A 22,021-nucleotide genomic window follows, 5' to 3' on the forward strand; every position below is an offset into this window, starting at 1 on the left:
AGAATTCAACGTCGGCCACTTAAAAATTTTCACCGATTGCGCGAGAGCAGCCTATCTGCTCAACAGAACCGATCAAGTTGAGCCACTTATTGAAAAAAATGTTGCGTTGTGCAGGGATCTAAGCCGTGCTTTCCAAAGGATGAAGGTCCAATTGTGCCCAAGGAAGCTCAATCAAGCCGCGGATAAATTAGCAAAAGATGGGAGAAAGAACTCTAGAGAATTAAATGTAACTAAGATGATACCCACTCCCCCTAGTTACATACTAAACATTTGGGATGATTTTGTACTAAGGCTTAGCGCCAATACTGCTTAATTTATTAATGCATCCATATTTCACCAAAAAAAAAAAAAAACAAATGTACTATACTTCATTGACTTTCATTGTGGCAAGATTTGTTAAGAGGCATCAAATTTCGTACTCATTGGTCTTACTCTGTTAGTATAGCTTAAAAGCTTTGTAGACCAGAGTGAAAATAAGAGAGGAGAATTATGGGTTTCAATTGAAGGTGAGAGAGAAAAAGGCAGTTTTTTAAAGCTTCAATGTACGATGATCAGTTGAATGATGAAGGAACGGGCGTTTGAATGTGGAAGATGACGATTAAAAAAGGAGATGAATAAAGAGGAGTACGTAAACCATATTTAGGGAGTTATAAGTCTTTTTAATGTCAAACACTAATTATTAATGAAAAAATTATCACTAATATTACATTTAAGCAATGTAACAATAACTAAGGCCTAGCAATAAGAAAAAAAAAATGAATCTATCATTTAGAATTCTTAAGAGTAAGATCCTATCAATGGGAATTTCCCTTTATTATTATTATTTTTTTGCTAAGTAAGAAACTTGATTAATTAAACCTCAATTTACAACCGAAACAAACCCTAAGGAGAAGAACCAACTAGGTTGAACCCCCAACCAAAGGAAGGTAAACTGCCAGTAGAAACTAAAACATTTCCCTTTATTATTATATGCGTGTGTTGGATTATATGATGACAAAGAAGTTATAAGAAGATTATCAATTTAATATAATAAGTGGTACTGCATGAATTATCGTAAGATTAGGAGTTCTAGAATTATCATGAATTATTGTAAGATTAGGAGTTCTAGAATTATTAAGAGAAAATAAAGTTTGATTTTGAAATAAATTATCTAAAAAATCAATAATAAAATTGAGTATTATAATTTTGCTACAAGCTAAAAAAATACAATTTCGTTATAAGCGAATAGAGCTTGAGATTTGCATTAAAATTATGATCATTTGTTATGAATATGATTATATTACCATAATTATAATCTGATTAATTGAATTCCTGCATATAATATTAACTACATATAAGTATATTATATAGTTCTTAAAAATAAAGTTCTATAGCGATGAAATTACATTTTAGATAAACAACCTTAGAATCATATGTGTCAGTTGAGTATAACTTATTAAATAATCTAAAATATTGCTCCTTGTTAACAAGTTCAAAAAGCACATAATGTGGCTAAGAGATGTGCTCAAACTTGTTCATGATTTACTTCTTGATTTGTTTCTTCCTTTGTCAAAAAAATAAAATAAAAATAAAATATTGCTCCCTCTATCCATAATAGTTTGAAGAATTTAATTTTTGTTTGTCTCAAATTAGTTTGAACACTTTCATTTTTGACATGAATCCACTATTATTATATTAATATTCTAAAATCCTTTTGGCCCACACTTAATCTTTATCAATATTCAACTTTCTATCTTCTTCAATCAAATAAAATAACCTACCAATCCTATCACACCAACATTTTGACAAAATATCATGTGATAAACACACAACTTATCACCATAAACAACATGGAGGAATAATAAACCTCTTTTTGCTAGATGTTTGCAAATCTAGCATCTATGTGGCAACATATAAGTGGCCCACATGTCACAATATTGTTTATCCAAAACAATTTACTTTTTTACAGTTTTTAAACTGTTATATCTCAAAAAAATTTATTATAAAAAATAAAAATAAAAATATACCAATATTCATATATATTTATTCTCTACAAATAGACATCCATCTTGATATAATTTCATCTTATTTTTATTTTACTCTTCTCTCTCTTATTTAGATATTAACAGTTTTACCCCTGCTAGATGTTTGCAAACATCTAGCAAAAAGAGGTTTATCATTCATCAAACAACGTGTCCTAATAATCTAAGTGTTTAGATTGATCTGTGACAGTCGAAGTATTTTTTTTCAAGCATACTACTGGAGATTCCTTGAAATATGGTTTAAAATAATATATTTTTCTCATATAGCTGTACAACCTAATATAATACAAATTATTAGATGTTTCATAGTTAATATATTAATACAATCTATAAATGTGAAATATGAATTACAACAAGAGTAGGACTATAAAATTTATGACCCATAGCATGAATAAAAGGGCATTACATCCATTATATACCATTAAAGCCAACAATAACAAAACTTATAACAATAGTAGGACCACAATATAACTTATAAGAGGAGATCTAAAAGAGTATGTGAGTGACATATTTGATCCTCAAATAAATTTTGAAGTTAATACAAAATTCAAAAATAAAATAAATATATTTATAATAGTTTAGATGAAATAAGTTCGGATTTACTACATTATCTAAAAATTTGATAATCGTGGCTGGAATAATTTTGTTATTTTCAATGTCAATCATTAATATTTTATGTCAAAAATCATCTCAAACATGTCAGAAAAGAAAGGTGTATATAAGTATATAAAAAGTAGAGTAAAAATATATATTTAATCTTATTTATTATCACACCGCATGATTATGAATATAAATGAAACACACAAAAAAAAAAGATACATTGCACGAGTTTGAAAAACTAGTTAGTATGATATTGAGTGATGTCATTAAGATATCCATTTTTGGAAAAATTTGTTATTTTCTCAAAAAAAAAAAAAAAACAAGAGATTAATTATGAGTGATGAAGCTTCTTCAAAGAGAGATCCAACAAAATAGTAGAAATTGTCTATGTAGAATTTTTAGAGGAAGGAGAGAAACTTGGAGAGGATTTAAAAGAAACTTGGAGATGATTTAAAAGACTATATTTTAAACTACGGTATTGCCATGTATGGTTGCAAATATTTGCACACCTAAAATTAGCTTCATTTTTTTCCTTTTTGAGAAGACACCTAAAATTAGCTTAGTGGAACAAAAACCATATATGTATATTCCTCTTATTTATGAGGTGAGAACTGAGAAGTGAGCTAGTATAATTCTAAGTTGATTATCTTGGAGAAACCATTAAGAGAAAAAAAAAACTTCAAAGATAAAGAGATTGAACTGGAATGGGGAAATCGATCATTTTAATACATGGTCTCTTATCAATTCTTCTTCTCTGGCTACTGCAAGAACCTGTGGTTGCTATTCGTAAGGCAAGTTTCAACCCACCATGTCGTCGCTCTTCTTTTTTTTTTCTTGTTTCGTTTTGAAATAATTTGATTGTCCCCATTTTAATATAAAAAAATATTTTGAAAACTTTGCAGCTAATAATATTTGAATCTAAAAACGTATGTAATGTTATCAACTTATCAAACAAAACATGTGTGAGTTATTGAAACAATTTGTGAACTAGCTTTGAAGATTGGAAAAACTAAGGAAGAAGAATTGTATTAATTTAGGCGAGTTCTAGAGAAATAAAGAGATACATCTTGAATTACTGAAAATACAATGAATTGAAATTACAGAAGAAGTAAGGGGCCAAGCTTATATACAAAGAAATAAATACTAACTCTAACAACCCTTAACAGAATTAGTTAGACAGAAAACTAACTATACCACTAACTATTAAGAGGACATCTGCTAGTTGTAGGCAAATAGATAAGTTGAATCAAGCCTTCTAGTATCTTGTCTTGAGTAAAGTGGTCGTTAAGTTCAATGTGTTTGGTACGTTCATGGAAGACTAGGTTTTTGCCTATGTATATGGCACGCACTCTGATTGTCACAATGCAAGGTCACTGGAGTGATGTTATACACTTTTAATTCTTGAAGTAAACGCACAATCCAAGTGACCTCACTTGCTGCTAAGGCCATAGCCCTATACTCAGCTTCACTAGAAGATTTAGACATTGTCCCTTGCTTCTTTGACTTCCAACTTATAGGTGAATTTTCCAGCTTTATTAGGAAGACTGTACATGTGATGGACTTCCTGCTATCTAGACATGCACCCTAGTCTAAGTCAGAATAAGCTTGTAAGACTGGCTCAGGAGACCCATTTAAGAGTATGCCTTGTCTTGCTGTTCCTCGGACATATCTGAGTGTGTGGTGTAAAGCTTGCACATGTTGTTCCCTTGGTGAGTGAAGAATTTGACTTAAATGTTGCACAGTAAAAGCTAGATCAGGTCTAGTGTGAGTTAAAAAAAATAACTTCCCCACTAATTTTCTATAATACTTAGGATCACTATATGTAACTCCTTCATTGGCTTATAGCTTGAGGTTGAGAGGCAAAGGAGTCATTGATGCTCTTATGTCACTAAGCTTAGAGCAAGCCAAAAGTTCAGAAATTAACTTATTCTGTGTCATACAAATCCCAGATGGCAGATAAGCAATCTCAATACCTAGGAAATAGTGCATTTTTCCTAAATCCTTGATGCTGAAAGTTTGATGAAGATGAAGTTTGAGATTGTTGATGCTTGAGATATCATTGCCTTTCTATATAATGTCATCAACATAAACAGCTGCAAGTGTGATGTGATGAGGTTGTTGTTTAATGAATAGCCTATAATTATTCTTGGATTGTACAAATCATTGTAACAAAAGCTCTTGAACAAGCTTGGCAAACCATTGCTTAGAGGTTTGTTTAAGCCCCTCAAGAGATTTCTTCAATAAGCAAACTTGTTGATTTGGATTAGGAACCCTTCAGGAAATTTCATGTACATTCTTCTATTAAATCCCCAAGCAGGAAAGCGTTGTTGACATCCAATTGGAAGATTTCCCAACCCTTAGATGCTGCCAAGGTGAGAATACACCTCACAGTAGCCATTTTAATGACTGGGGAAAAAGTTTCTTGGTAGTCGATCCCCCTTTTTGGTTGTAACATTTGGCTACTAATCTGACCTTAAACCTTTCCAAAGTACCATCTAACTTGAGCTTGACCTTGTAAAACCATTTACAATCAATGTGCTTTTTACCTTGGGGAAGAGGAACAAGTTCCCAGATTTTGTTTGCTTCTAAAGGTTGGAGCTCTTTGTTCATTGCAATAATCCAGTTAGGATCTTGTGCAGCTTGAGTATAAGAATTAGGTTCAACATATTGAGATATGTGAGACAAAAAGCCTGATGAGAAGATGAAAGAGAAGCATATTGTACCATATTACACCAATGATATTAGGATGCAGAACTGTTACAGCTGCGCAAACAAAGTCTTGAAACTGTTTGTTGGAATACTAGGCCTACTAGACCTTTTGAGAACAGGTGGTGCAAGAACAGTTGAAGAAATATCATGTAAAGTTGAGCTAGGATGAGATATAAGATCATGTATCGTACGACTATGATGAGAAGGAGGTGAATAAATTAAATCTTATGATGAAGTGGTGTTATTAGAAGGTGGAGTAGAAATAGAAGATGAATGATGTGGTTGTGTACGGTTGGTTGTAGTATGAAAAATGTTAGGAGCTTCAACATCATAGAAATAAGTTGTAGGTGTAGAGAGAGGAAGAAATATAGGATTGGTATGTAAAGTGGAAGTAGAAGATGAAGAGTGAAATGGAAGATGTTTCTCATAAAAGATTACATCTCTAGAAACTGTAATCTTATTAGTTTTCAAATTTACAGACTTTCTAACCTTTTTGAGTAATTGAGTACCCGACGAAAACACATGGATCAGACCTGGGATCAAAGTTAGATCTGCCTTGCTTGAGTGTAGATGTGAAGCAAAGACAACCAAACACCTTTAGATGAGATACATTAGGTTTGAAGCCAAAAAGCTTCTCAAATGGACTCAAGAAATGTAGACTTTAGAGAGGCATTTTGTTGATTAGATATGCTGCACATAGGATGCATTCACCCCAATATCTTGTAGGGATTCAAGACTGAAGAAAAAGAGCTCTAGCAGTCTCAAGTAAATGGCGATGCTTCATCTCAACTACTCCATTCTGTTGTGGAGTTTCAGCACATCTTGCCTAATGTAACACACCATGTTCTGCTAGAAATTTCTTCATGGTCCCTCACAGATTTCCTTTGCATTATCAGAGCTCACATTCATGATAGAGTATGAAAATATGCATTAATATAAGCAAAGAAATCAGATAAGACTTGCACAATATCAGACTTATGTTTCATAAGAAAAACCCAAGTAAGTCTAGTGAAATCATCTACTATATTGAGGAAAATATTACAATCATTAATTATATGTGGAAATCTTATAAGGACCCCATATGTCTGAGTGAATAAGCTAAAAATCTTTAGAGGTTTTCATAAAGCTATGAGGGAAGGGTAGTCTTGTTTGTCTAGCATAGTGATAAACCGGACAAGTACATTCATTGAGGTAATCATGCAAAGTCACAGAAGGAAAAACTTTATTGATATGTACAAATGGAAGAAGCCCTAGTCTTAAGTGCCACAACTTGGCTTGTTCAATTGCAGAAAAACAAGTGAAAATGGATGATGAAGGACTAACAGAAAGGTTGCTATGATATATAAAACATTGCTGACAGAAGTAAGCAAGTGTGATCCATCCAAGCAATATAATCCATTCTTGAAATTACCTAGAAGCAGGGGTTCAGTGAAGGGACCTGAAAGATGGCAGGCATAATTAGTGAAAGAAATGGAACAATTCTTGTCCTTGCAAAGCATTCGAACTGATATTAGATTAAATTTAAAGTGTGCAACATGAAGCACATTGTTAAGTTTTATGTGTGACCCAAAGTGAACTGTGCCTTTATGTTGAACTTGTAAACCATTACCATCACGTATGGTAATGGTGCTATGTTGAGATGTAATGTTAACAACATCAGCAAACAAGTTTAGATCACAACATATGTGGTCTGTGGCACCACTGTCAATGATCCAAGTTGTCATGTATTATTGAGATAGGAAGCAAAATGTACTTGCTAAAAGAGCAGTATGGTTGTTTAAGCAACTTGCTCATCAAATTTTTGTCTCCCAATGAGTGCCATTATCTCATTGTATTGAGCAATTGTGATGGTGAATTGAGATCATGAGAGTCATTGACTGGAGCTTCTTCATCAATATGCACAACTGCTGCTACTTTCTTGTTTTTCCAACCATCCTTTGGTGGAAATCCATGAAGTTTATAACACTTGTCTATTGTGTGACCTGCTCTGTTAGTGAGTATAGTGAGGCATCTTGCCTTGATAGAAGTTTCTGGACTAATTGTATCTATCACTAGAACCACCATTGTATCCACGAGAACCACTATGATATCTAGAACTAGAACTTGTTCAATTGAAACTTGAGTAGTTTATATGAGGATCACTAGGTTGTTTACAGACTCCCTTATTACTATTGTTATTAGTAGCAAATGTCATGAGCTCATCATGATTATGGACAACAACACATACCTTTTTATGGCGTTCTTCTTACATTAATAGTTTGTAAGCATGAGAGAGCATAGGAAGTGGTTGTTGCATGAGGATAATACCTTTAACTTGTCTGAAGTCTTCTATAAGTTTCATTAGGAATAGTGTCAACCTCTGATCTTCTTGCTTCTTGAGAAGCTTCCTTGTCACATTACATGTACAATTATTACATGTACATATTGGCAAGGGTTATGAGCATCAAGCTCATCCCATAATATTTTGAGCTGAGTATAAAAGTTGGATAAGCTATCTATGCCTTGTTCAAGATCAACAATCTGTTGTTGAATGCTGTAGATTTGTGTGCCTGAGGTTTAACCAAATCTCTCCTCCAAAATTTGCCAAATCTTTTATGTAGAATCGAATATAAAATGCTTTTGGCTATATTTACATCAAGCACTTGTATAAACCAGGCTATCAAGGTACTATTACATCTACTCCAGACCTTAAACAATGGCGGATAATTTCTAGGTTTAGTTATGATTCCATCTATGAACCCTAACTTATTCTTAGCAGACAAGCTTATGATAACAAATATTTCCAATCATTGTAGCCACTTCCATTGAACTGATTAAGTAATATTTTGTATTGAGAATCACTAGGATGAATATAATATGGTAATGAAGGATCTTGTGCTGGATCAATGTTATTTCTAGTCACATTGTTGTCATCATTTATAATTTCAGGCATTTTGAAGAGTTTTTTTGTGTAGAGAATTTTAGGAATGAAATCATGAAAGAATTCAATCAAAGAATCTTGAAGAAGAAGGAATTAAGTGGTATTCCTTTCAACAAATAACAATCAATCAGGAAACAACAGATTTTTAAACTCATAAAATGATAATTTGTATAGGAGTGATTCTATCTTGACAAATTACAGATGAATTAAGAATTGGAGCTAAGAAACTCCAGAATATGAATGATTCGAGCTAAAATTCATAATATAAGTAACAAGATGTTGCTTGAACAACATAAGGTGGATTGAGATTCAATTTGGACAGGAGAGAGAATGAAATTAAAATCGAAGTAAATTGAAGCAAAAATAATTGCAATTTGAAGCACAAATTCACTCTAATTCGTGAACTGATATGAATCAATGAATGATTGAAATGATTCAGAAAACTTATAGACAAATTTCAATGAGAAATTCAGTAGAAAAAGAGAATCGAAATCGATCTCAATCACGAAATCCAGAGATAAACCGATTGAATTAGATGGAATGAATTTTGCGGAAGAATAATCTTGATGCAGGATCAATTGCTTGACCTTTACTACCATGAAACAATTTGTGAACTAGCTTTGAAGATTGGAAAAACTAAGGAAGAAGAATTGTATTGATTTAGGTAAGTTCTAGAGAGAGAAGGAAAGACATCTTGAATTACTGAAAATGTAATGAATTTAAATTACAAAAAAAGTAAGGGACCTAGGCTTATATACAAAGAAGTAAATAACTAACTCTAACAACCCTTGACAGAACTAGTTAGAGACAAAACTAACTATACCACTAACTATCAATAAGAGGAGGTGTACTCTTAATAATTATTCTTGACTACACATACAATATATATTAGACAATCATTTGAACCATGCATATATTTTTATATATATTATAGTCTTAACTAATTCCATGATAAAATGTATAGTTGAAAGCTTTTTTCGTGCATAAACACAATGTTATTTTACATACTTCTATTTGCAAGTAGATGTTCCACTTTTCTAATTATATGTTCATTAACTAAATATCATATGATTTTTTCATGTAGCATTATATCGTATATTTAGGATCTTATGATAGGGAATACAATCTATTGGATGATCCTGAGAATGTAACAAGGTCGCATCAAGATATGATTTCGTCCGTGTCAAATAGGTACTTTTATAGAGATAACATTTAATATTCTCATTCGTTCTAATTACTAGCCTAATTTATGAATATTATTATATATGTGTGTGTATGTATGTAGGAATGGCAATGAACATGATTCTTCAAAATTCTTAATTTACTCCTACACAAAAGTATTTAACGGTTTTGCTGCGACTCTTAATGAGAAGGATGCTATGGAGATCGCAAGTAAGAGATGATTTGTTCAAGCTTCTATTTGTATATATTAGGTCTTTATTGGTTAAAAATTTAATTTTCATTAATCTTTACCCTTTTATTTTCATGGAAGAGCATCCCAATGTTATATCGATCTTTGAAAATCGCTTTGTGAAACAACATACAATTCGTTCGTGGGATTTCTTAGACTCGTATCAACAACAATTCGCCCCTTCTAGTGAATCTATTTGGAAAAAAGCAAGCTCGGGTGAAGACACAATCATAGCAAATATTGATACTGGCAAGTGTATGTGTTCTTTTTGTTCTTTCATTTTTCTACTTTGATTATGATAAGTGTTCTCTACCCATAAAACAATGCTCGCGATAAATTAAAAATTATAACTTTTAGTCTGATATATATTATTATTGTAAACATGAAACTATAACTTTAATAAATAAGGTGACAACTATATATCAATGGAGGTAGTATAAGGGCATGTTCTCTTCGGCATAAAACAGCTGAACTGAACTGAACTGAACTGAACTTATTGGAGCTGAACTAATCTGAACTGAACTTATAAGAGCTGAACTTAACTGAACTGAATTGAATTGAATTAAAATAAATTAAATTGAAATAAACTGAATGTAATAAATATATTAATAATATTTTAAACAATAATAATATGAATATTAAATAATAATTATAATGATAAGTAATAATAATAGTATTTTGGATATTTTAAATGATGGTTATAAATAAATAATATTAATAATCATAAATTAATAATAATAATAATTAATGATAATAATGATAATTAATAATAATTATTTTATTTGTATTAATATATTAATACTTGATGATGATATATAATAACAATAATATATAAGAAGTAAATTAATATTACTATTTTAATAATTAGATTTAATAATATAAAAATATTTAGTAATAAAAATAATGATTGGGTTGGACCGCAAAAATTACATCATAAACCGTCTTGACGCGATTTGATTGGTTTATGGGCTAAAAAAAGTGGGTTTATTTGTGCTTTGACCTAAACCATATTCCTCCTAATAATAATAGTAATAATAATGAGTAAAGCTATAATAAACAAAATAATATATAGAAACAACAACAACAACAACAACGACAACAACAACAAACAACAAACAACAACAACAACAACAACAACAACAACAACAACAACAACAACAACAACAACAATAACAATAATAATAATAATAATAATAATAATAATAATAATAATAATACTTAATAGTAATGATATATATTTAACATAATAATAATATTTAACAAAATGGTTATAAAAGAATAGAGTTGAACTGAACTGAACTGATTGGAGCTGAACTGAACTGAACTGAACTGAAGAGAGTTGAACTGAACTGAACTGAAGAGAGCTGAACTGAATTGAAAATAAGCTGGGGAGAACAGGCCCTAAAACTTCTACCTTCCAATTATTTAATTATTCATTTTACAATCCTTTATAAAACAAACAAAGAAACTATGTACCTTCATTATAGTGAGTGATTATATATAGAAATTGCAATCGTAATGTAACTGTAAGTAAATGAAAAACAATAGTAGGACATAAGTAAATCATACAAGATGTTTTAATTTACCAGATAAAATTTTCTTTCACTACAAGGACGGAGTTGCTCTATATATGTACAACATGGTAGTATTTCATTAGCCAATTCAATCAAAAGAAGACAGACTAATTATTTGATTCTACTTATTTACTTCATATGTCATGTCAAAGTATATATATAGAAGTGTGGTGCACATGTTTAAAGTACTCATGGACTTGTATAGTTACTGAACTTGCATTGTGACAGGTGTTTGGCCTGAATCAAAGAGCTTTTCGGATGATAGTTTTGGTCCTACTCCTAAAAAATTTAAAGGGCAATGTGCCAATGAAAATGATCCAACATTCAAATGCAACAGGTCAGTTGGTACTTGGTAACATTAGCATTGTTGTTGTGGTTGTTTGTGGTTGTGATTGTTGTGTTTGTGGTTGTGTTTGCATTGTTGTTGTTGTTGTTGTGGTTGTGGTTGTTGTCGTTGTTGTGTGTGTTGTTGTTGTTGTTGGTTTTTATCATCGATCTTGTTGTTGTGGTGAATGGATATTAGGAAGCTTATTGGAGCGAGATATTTTTTCAAAGGTTTGGCGGAAATGCTTGCATCAAATAATGTAACCACAGACATGAAGCCAAGCCCTCGAGACATGGCAGGGCATGGTCCCATACATTATCGACCGCAGGTGGAATATTGTCCCTGTGTCAAGAAATGATGCATTGTGTTTTCAAATGTTGGATATAAACAACGCAGTTGTAAGAGGCGGGTCTCCAAGATCACGGGTGGTTTCTTATAAAGCAATGTGGCCAGAAATGAAAACTCATATTATTTCTGGAAATATTTCTAGTTTAGCCATAGATGGATCTTCCATGGATTCATTGGCAGCTATGGAAGCTGCAATAGCGGACGGAGTTGACGTTATTAATTTATCAGCATCAGCAGCATACAACTCCGACGACTTCAAGGTACCAGGGGATTACTATTTCCAGGATGCTACTTCAATTGCTACCTTCCACGCTATGGCCAACGGAATCGTTGTTGTTACTTCCGCCGGAAATGAAGGACCAAAGCCATCTACTATCGCTAATCTACATCCTTGGGTGCTTACTGTTGCCGCCGGTACCATGGATAGAGAGTTTACATGCTATATCTTTTTAGGCAACCACCAAAAGATTAAGGTATGTACTATTTCATAACATTTTTTTGAAATGTATTATGTATATAGTCACATATAATAGTGCATTCTTCTTCTCCCTTAATTTATTAATAAAATATGGCATAACTTATTCCTAAATATCATTACGCGTCGTTAAAGATATCATAAGTTATAATGTGGTCTTCTCTTACGTACATGAGATGATATGTTATTTGTATGTTTAATCAACGACTAAGGTATCTACTACTCTACTAGCTTAGGATAAACAAATTTATTTGAAATTAACTTATGCAGGCAGCTCGATATATGGATCCAGGAAGCAACAACACATTTTATCCTTTAATTACTGGTGCTGACGCTCGCAATATTCATGCTGATGTGACTAATGCGTGAGTAATAAATTAAATTCTCATAGGTCATCTCATTGTGTCTTTCTGGTTTCTACTTTCCATATTAAATTAAACTCACATTATTATAACAAATTTTTACATACATTATTCACTTTATTAATAATTAATTCGTCTTTACATAGGTTTATTTGGAAAAATAATTAATATTGTGGAGCTTAATTGTACTTCATCTGTAATTATTGTAAATTGTTGATTAATATTAATTAATTATACGATGGATCACATTAATTAACTTTTTTTTTTGTATTTATATACTATTTAGATCATATTGTTTGCCTGGAACTCTTGATCCAGTGAAGGTAAACGGGAAGATTTTAGTTTTCTCGTGGAACCTGGGGAGTTATCCACTCCTATTTTGAGCATAGAGCCAGAAAAAACTGGAGCCATCGGCATAATTGCAGCAAATAACCAAGTTCTTGAATCTAAATTGCTTCCTGACACTATGCAGCAGCTCCCCACAGCGCACATTACTTATAAAGATGCTCAAACTCTTTTTTCTTATATCAACTCTACAAGGCAAGTCTAAATTCCTTCAATGATTGACAAATCAATCTATTACTGTGGGTAGTATTGTTTTTTGAAAGCTACTAATATGCTAGTTGAGTAGTTGGTAAGTGACATTTTAGGTAGTTTATTTATTGGTTTTTTAATTTTTATATTTCCTCAGAAAACGTTATTCAAGGTACAATTTTCATCAAAATTCTAAGTTGTAAATCACAATGTACATTATTAAAAAAATCACAGGACTCCAACAGCATTATTTTCCAACGCAAGACTGAGCCTGCAGATGATGCCAGCTCCTGTTGTTGCTGATTTCTCGTCTAAAGGTCCTAACACAATCACTCCCGAGATTTTGAAGGTTTGTTTTGCTTGTTTACCTTCATTTAATTGGTATTATTCAATTAATAATAATTTACAGTGTTAAGAGTAAAATAGAAAAATATGAGAGTGAAATCATTCGATAATAGAATGATTTTAATATCATTAATAACCTTGTGTTCCCGCATAATACATTGAATAATCCTATGTCCTTTTTTAATGTCAATGGTTCCCCTTTGCACATGTTAACATAACCACAATGATTCTTTATGATATTTTTTCTACGGAAATTCTAGATGGTGACCCTGTATTTTTCAATATAATATTCTAGATGGTGGAAATTTTATTTCTTCATTCTAGATGGTGAACCTTCACTTTGTATATATTGACTTCCATGACCTTAATTTCGAAAATATGTCAACAAACTGTTATCTATATATATATATAAGAAAAAGGGTTATTCTTTTTTCTAAAAAAATATATTTACCGTATTCTCCATGTAATATCAATATGGCGAGGGTGTCTTCAGCTCCGATCTTCATAGCTAGCCTGTACTTTATCAAAGCTGCCAACTTTTTATGTGCATCTTAAAAGATGTTCAACGACTATTTATGAAGATTAGAGTTAGAGATTCGACCACCTGATAATGTTTTAGATTAATTTTCTGAAATCACTCACCTAAATAATATGATTCTATTCCTCGAAGGCTCGAAGTTGGCATATATGTTTATTCAATAGTACACTAAGAAAGCATCTTCGGTATTGTTTCTAAAAATCATTTAAAACATCAACTTGAAAACTGTCAAGTTAATAGATTTAACAATCTAATTCTTTGAACTAGTAGTTCATAGTCATAGTCATAGCATAAATACCAATCTAGAAATTTCACATAAGTTATCATGCACACAATATTAGAGGAATATTAATTAAGATCTTCAGTCTTCATTATTATATCTTCATGTAATATATCACTTGTCTATATTATTCTTTAAACACAAATTATAGATAAAGGTCAAAATAAAATATATGAATTGTGTAAACAATTGATATGGTACAACTAAAACAAAGGAGGAAGTAGTAGTAGCAGAAAAACAACAACAACAATTACTTTTTATAAAAATAATATATAAAAATTAATTTAGGATCAAATAAGAAGATTTTTCAAATAAAAATTTTTTTTTAGGATAACTTTTGTACTTATGCTATTATTGTATTACATGTGCAACTTTTTATGATGTGCGGAAGCGTTTAATTAAACTAACAAGAATTCACAACAACCAAGCACATACACAAGAAAAACAAGAAAGCGAATAAATGACACACAGATTTAACGAGGTTCACTATCAAGTGATAGCTACGTCCTCAAGGCAGGGAAAAAGATCGTTTCACTATGAACGAGACGATTACAAATACAATAGGCAAGATTCAATTGAATTCAATCTCAAAGACTCTCTCTAATCTCCTCTATTGTGCTTTCTCTAATCTCTCTCTAGTATTTTGTGGTTAAAAGCCCTAAATATGACAAAACATATTTATATGAAGTCTAAGAATACAAGCCCTAAGTCGTAAAATAAACCGAGTGAAGAAATCGCCCTCGCGCGTCGCGGAAACAGAGCCCAAATCGCGACCAGCGACAAGCGTCGCGACTCGCGACCCCCTTTCGACGGCCTCGCGATACTCGTCGCGACTAGCGACGAGGCTCCTGCCTTGCTGCTGCTCGCTGCTCCAATACCTTCCTGGTCGCGACTCGCGAAGCACGTCGCGACTCGCGAAGCACGTCGCGACTCGCGACGGTGCTTCTGCTTCCTTTCGCAAGTCACACTTCACAAATCTCCACCTTGACTTGCATTTACCACACGACTCCACCTCGAAACCATCAACACAACATGTACCTCTGTAACAGTACGCGAGATATCTTTTCCCCTCCTGCTCATGCATCTTTCACCCGATGCCAGGCTTGCCCTCATATGAGTCTCACCCAATCTCACCAAGATCACTGACCACTCATCATGAACGACCCGGTCTCACAGCCTATGAGATCCATGTTGCGCATTCACCTGAAACCCAATTTATTACCCGTCGGAAATCAAATCGCCTTCACTGAACCGCAAACACACTAGCTCCACCTTAATCAAGACGAGCCAGTACCCTGCCAGTTGCTCCAACTAGAGCCATTTGCACTTACGTCTAAGTACCCAAAACAAATCACCTTGGCGCAGGGGAAATTCCGTCGAAGTTCTTCTATGCTCGCGCCGGAGCACTCCCCACTGGAACGCAGGCAACTCTCCTGGAGTTCCAATCTAGCTACCTCTTGGTGACTTCTCCCTGAATCACCTCTCAACCCAACACTCCCTGGCAAAGACATGTCGCTCGAGATCCCATAGCTATAAGCTGGCACACAAGTATCGATAGAACGAACCTTATCATACCAATCTGCTTTGAGAGACCCTTGGTGTTCTTCTTGATGACCCTTAGTTTCAACCAGCTGTGTAGACGTTCCACAAACTCTACCTCATTGTTGACACTTCATCCTCAACCCAAGTAGTACTCTCAAACCCGTTGTTGAACTCATTCCCGTTGACTCTACCTCTCAACCTGTGAAGAAGCCCCCATAAGCTCCACCTCACACTCAAGACCATCACTTGTAACTCAGAATGCAGCTTCAACTAGAATCATCTCTAGCCAGTGCGTACCCTGCAAATCATACAAGTTACCCAACCTGACTTCACGCCACAAAGTAACTCACAAGAACCCTTCACCACACGCAAAACTTCCATCCCCTCCTTGGAATCGAAAACCCTTACGGTCTAACATCCCAAGAGATATAAGATTTCTCTTAAGTTGTGGAACATGCCTCACGCCTCTAAGATCCTTAACTCTCCCATCATGCATTCTAACTCACAGAGCCTACTCCAACCACCTCACACACCGTATTGTCACCCAAAGTAACACTACTCTGCATAAGCTATAGGTCGAAAACATCTCCTTGTCAAAACATATGTGAAGAACATCCACTATCAAAACCACTTATATTCTAAGCGTTTCTCCTCATGGACAATTAGAGCTAAATCTCCTCAGAATCGTAGTCAACCTTATTTTGTTTTGCAAAAGAAGCCGAACTCTCCTTCTTAGGACATTCACTCTTCCAATGACCGGTTCTTTACAATAATGGCAAAGATCACTACTTTTAGGGCCCTTCGACCTAGGTTTTCTCTTTCCCTACTCGAATCTCCCTTATTTTTCTCATTTGCTACCAAACCTGCAGAATAATCACGATCTCTACCATATCACCAGTTGCTTTATGACGCAATTCCCTAGTGTAAAGTGCGACTTTACCTCCTCTAGGGACACAGTGTCTTTTCCAACCACAAAAGACTCTACAAAATGTTCATAGCTACTTGACAATGAAACCAACAATATCAACGCACATCCTCATCCTCAATCTTAACATCTAAATTACGCAAGTCAGTAAAATAGAATTCAAACATCGAGATGATCTTTTAGGGACATATCCTTCTCTCATGCGTAGGCCAAACAACCTTTGCTTCAATAGCAATTTGTTTGTGAGCGACTTTGTCATGTACAAACTCTCCAGTTTCAACCACAAACCTGCAGCCGTGATTTCATCTGCAACCTCTGTGATGACATCGTCCGCCAAGCATAGCAAGATAGTGGAGTGTGCTCTTTCCTCCATAGATTCCAACTCAGCCTCAGTTAGACCAGTCAGATTTCCCTCTTTTGATGTCGTTGTGAAACCCTTAATCAATGGTTTCCAGATACCTTGTTGTTTCAATAAAGCTCTCATCTTTATCTGCCATAGCCCAAAACTATTCCTTCCCGTAAACTTGTCGATCTTTAAGGTTGTTGTTGCCATGTCCCAAAAGCGATTAACCCCGTGTTAACCTGTAGCTCTGATACCACTTGTTGTGCGGAAGCGTTTAATTAAACTAACAAGAAAACAAGAAAGCGAATAAATGACACACAGATTTAACGAGGTTCACTATCAATGTGATAGCTACGTCCTCAAGGCAGGGAAAAAGATCGTTTCACTATGAACGAGACGATTACAAATACAATAGGCAAGATTCAATTGAATTGAATCTCAAAGACTCTCTCTAATCTCCTCTATTGTGCTTTCTCTAATATCTCTCTCTAGTATTTTGTGGTTAAAACCCTAAATATGACAAAACATATTTATATAAAGTCTAAGAATACAAGCCCTAAGTCGTAAAATAAACCGAGTGAAGAAATCGCCCTCGCGCGTCGCGGAAACAGAGCCCAGATTGCGACCCGTGACAAGCGTCGCGACTCGCGACCCCCTCGCGATACTCGTCGCGACTTGCGACGAGGCTCCTGCCTTGCTGCTGCTCGCTGCTCCAAAACCTTCCTGGTCGCGACTCGCGAAGCACGTCGCGACTCGCAACGGTGCTTCTGCTTCCTTTCGCAAGTCACACTTCACAATGTAATATATCACTTGTCTATATTGTTCTTTAAACACAAATAATAGATAAAGGTCAAAATAAAATATATGAATTGTGTAAACAATTGATATGGTACAACTAAAACAAAGGAGGAAGTAGTAGTAGTAGCAGAAAAACAACAACAACAATTACTTTTTATAAAAATAATATATATAAATTAATTTAGGATCAAATAAGAAGATTTTTCAAATAAAAATAATTTTTAGGATAACTTTTGTACTTATGCTATTATTGTATTACATGTGCAACTTTTTATGATGTGCATTTTTTTCTAACAAAATGTGCATCTTATCATTGAAGAACAAGTATTTGTAATTAGAAAACAGTAATATGCGTATATAGTTCAAAAAATATGCACATTGATCCTTTTGATTCTTCTCCTATGCTCCCTATGTTCCATAAAGTTATATCCACTTCTTATTCAAGGGCGCGCCATAAAAATCTTGCCATTTCTACTTTATTTAATTTTGGGCAAACAAATTTAATATTCTATTTCTAAACAAATTTCTACCACTACTACTACTTTTATTTTTTATTTTTTAATTATTATTAATAATAATAATTACAATTTAAGTAAGTTATGCTGAACTGAACTTGTCATAACTAAACTGAACTAGACTGAACTAAATTGAGCTTAACTAAACTTTTTCTGATCATAAATAAACTAAACTGAATTTTCATTTGTTCAATCCTAAAAAATATTAATCAAAATGTACATTGATATAAAACTGATAACACATTATATATTGACATGCAATTTTATATATTACTTATGTGAATTGTTTAAAAGTCAAAGTGTTGGGGGACGGAGGGACTAATTTTTTTTCCTCACATTATAAGAGTTATTAGTGGTGAAAAAGCTCTTAAAAAACGTATGTGTACCTTTTATAAAGAAACAAAATTTAGGAAAAAACTATACAACATCCAATTTTTATTGGCTGAATGTACTGATTTTTGCACTATTTATATACTAGCATTGGACATAAAGTATTCACTAATCTCTAGCCCAAGTTTCCTCTCGATTTCTTTTTGCTCTTCTTTTTTTGGAATTTGGCATTATTCAAAAGCTAATATAATCTTCTAAATTTGTTGAAAAGAAAAGTAATCATGTGGAGTCTTACGTTTTTCGTCTGAGTGAGCACATTATCAATCTTTTATAATTTAGGGTATTCACTAATGTTGTAAAGAAAAGTAATAATGTCAAGATTCTAAGTAAACAAGATATAAAAAAAACTTAGGGTATTCACTAATGTTGTATAATCCAAAATATTAATTAGTTGTCAAAACTATATGTTTGCAAGCGTGAAAACTAGAGTGTTGCAACTATTATTTAAAAAATAATGATACAAGATCCTGAATTTCAATATTTAAGGTTGCAAGTATTTATCAAAATCCATTTACATGTATTATTTCTAATGATAATATTCATATAACAATCTACAACAGCCTGACGTAATAGCTCCTGGGGTAAGTATTATCGCTGCTTATTCACAAGATCCACATGTTGTTATGGCCGACACTTATCTTCCATTTAGCGGAACATCAATGTCAGCTCCTCATGTTGCCGGTATTGCTGCACTTCTTAGAAAACTATATCCTCAATGGACCACAAGCGCCATCAAATCGGCTCTCATGACTACAGGTATTCATGTATGTTTTGTATGGGGTAATAATACTTGATTGTGCATGTACTAAATTAAAATTTTCTCTCTAGGGTTTGTCTTAAAGTTTTAAATTTGATATGATCCAGTTCAACCTAATCTGATCCGTTCTTTTCTTAGAATAATTTTTTGGAAAAGTTCACAAGAGATAGCTCAACTATTACCCATTTTCTTTTATAAGCCCCGGCTATTCATTATTCCCTACATGTCTCAAGTTTAATATGTTGTGATTTTCATAGGTTTTGAGTTACTTATAACCAATTTAAAAGGTAAGATTTTTAAATGTTTACCATCTTCGAACACTTTCAATAAGTGACAAAGACCTATAAAGTGAGGCCAACATTAAAAAATCTTACTTTTTAAACCGTTTATAAGTAATTCAGGACTTATAAAAATCACAAGACGGAAACTTGAGACCTGCAGGAATAATCCATAGTTGAGACCTATAAAATAAAATGGGTAATAGTTGACCCCCTCTTGTGAATTTGTCCTAATTTTTTTGTAATTATCTTTCATCTTTGTAGCAAACCCACTGGACAACAGTGAGATGACAATGCTTGAAGATGATATGGTGCACGAGGCTACACCATTTGGTTTCGGCGCAGGCCTGGTACAACCAAACCGAGCAATGGACCCTGGGCTTGTTTATGACCTGACCCTAAATGATTACATTGACTTCCTGTGTGCACACCATATTAATAGTACCATGATAAAAACATTCACCAAACAACACGCTTACAAGTGTCCAGAGTCCTATAATCTCTTGGACTTCAACTATCCTTCTATTGCTATTCCTAAGTTCTCAGGTACCGCAAGTGTTACTCGAAAGTTGAAAAATGTTGCACAACCGGCCACTTATACGGCGCGCATAGAAGCACCACCTGGGATTTCAATTGTAGTGGAGCCTAAGACGTTGGTATTCTCTAAAAAGGATCAAGAGATAAATTTCAAACTTGTGTTTTCTGGAGATGTCAATCATCTTCCTATTGATTACCAATTCGGAAGTTTGGTGTGGTCAGATGGTAAGCATGTTGTAAGAAGCCCTATTGTGATCAAGGCCAAAGAGAGAACGACTCTTCTTAAGCATTAGTTTGGTGATACGACATCATTTTTTTTTAGTACAGAATATTGTTTTACAAGGTGACATATATTTCTCTTTGGAAACCAATACCATGTCTAAATTTTGGTCACTGAATTTGTGGCTACTCATTCTCTTATCAATGCAAAACATATTTATACGATTTCACAATGTTGTTCTCTAAAGATTTCCTAATCTTAGACTCCTATGTTTGGTTATATCTCCGGATAAATATATATCATATTAACCTTAGCTTAATACTAGACTCCTACTATGACATACTATATTATACTCTCCTCAAATTAGAGGGTTAAATATTAACTTGGGCAATAGAATGAAACTTGAGGTGCCCAATCACATTATTGTCAACAATTATGTCGAGCCAAGTCGCAAAAAAATAATGCAATATTAACAAATATAATACAATCATCAATATATTATCTCACTTCCTAGCTACTAATAAATTTTTTCTTCTAAATAATCATCTTTTGCTTGTATCGTCATATTCATTCATATCAATTACGCTCTTCAATCATATATAATATTAAGCAAGAAAAATCATCCAACGTGGCAAGACCTCAACCTTCCTCTGTTCTCCTTCACTCTCAACTTTTCAACCTAATGCTTGCTTATGCCACGTGCATTGCTCTTCTCACCTTGATTAGTATTAAAAATGAAGGTTAAGATAATCACCTCAATTAGTGATTAAACTTAAGAGGAAAGATGATCACCTTCATTAGTGATTAAAAAAATGGTTTTAAGATAACTATCCTAATTAGTTGTTAAATAGGAAAGATTAAAGTAATCACTCTAATTAGTAATTAACTAAAATTTAAGATAAAATACCCTAATTAGTATTAAATGAAGTGTTTGAGCTAATCACCCTAATTAGCGATTAACCAATGATTGGAGATAATCACCCTAATTAGTGATTAAATAAAAAGTTTGAGTTAATAGCCTTAATAAGTGATTAATCAAGGATTGAAATAACCATGCACCTTAACTTGTGATCACGTTTATTGATATGTGTCGCTTACCGTATAAAATTAAAAAGCTATTCTTAGACCTCAAAAAGTATAAACAAGTAGAAAAGGGTAGAAAGGGTCAATCCCACAGAGAGACTATTAAATTCCTTAATTCAAAGTTTAACTAAGAAAAACACTATTCAAACAAATAAGCGAGATTATACAACTGTTACCTATTTAAATAGATT

At 33.3% G+C, this 22,021-nt stretch overlaps 1 pseudogene; it reads left to right on the plus strand.

Annotated features, from left to right (window-relative positions):
- Nucleotides 1–3,325: 3,325 nt before the first annotated feature.
- LOC104891502 (subtilisin-like protease SBT5.4) lies at nt 3,326–20,964 on the plus strand (annotated as a pseudogene).
- Nucleotides 20,965–22,021: the final 1,057 nt, after the last annotated feature.

The sequence above is a fragment of the Beta vulgaris genome, chromosome 4, assembly GCF_026745355.1.
Source record: "Beta vulgaris subsp. vulgaris cultivar EL10 chromosome 4, EL10.2, whole genome shotgun sequence".
In the NCBI taxonomy this organism is placed as follows: domain Eukaryota; kingdom Viridiplantae; phylum Streptophyta; class Magnoliopsida; order Caryophyllales; family Amaranthaceae; genus Beta; species Beta vulgaris.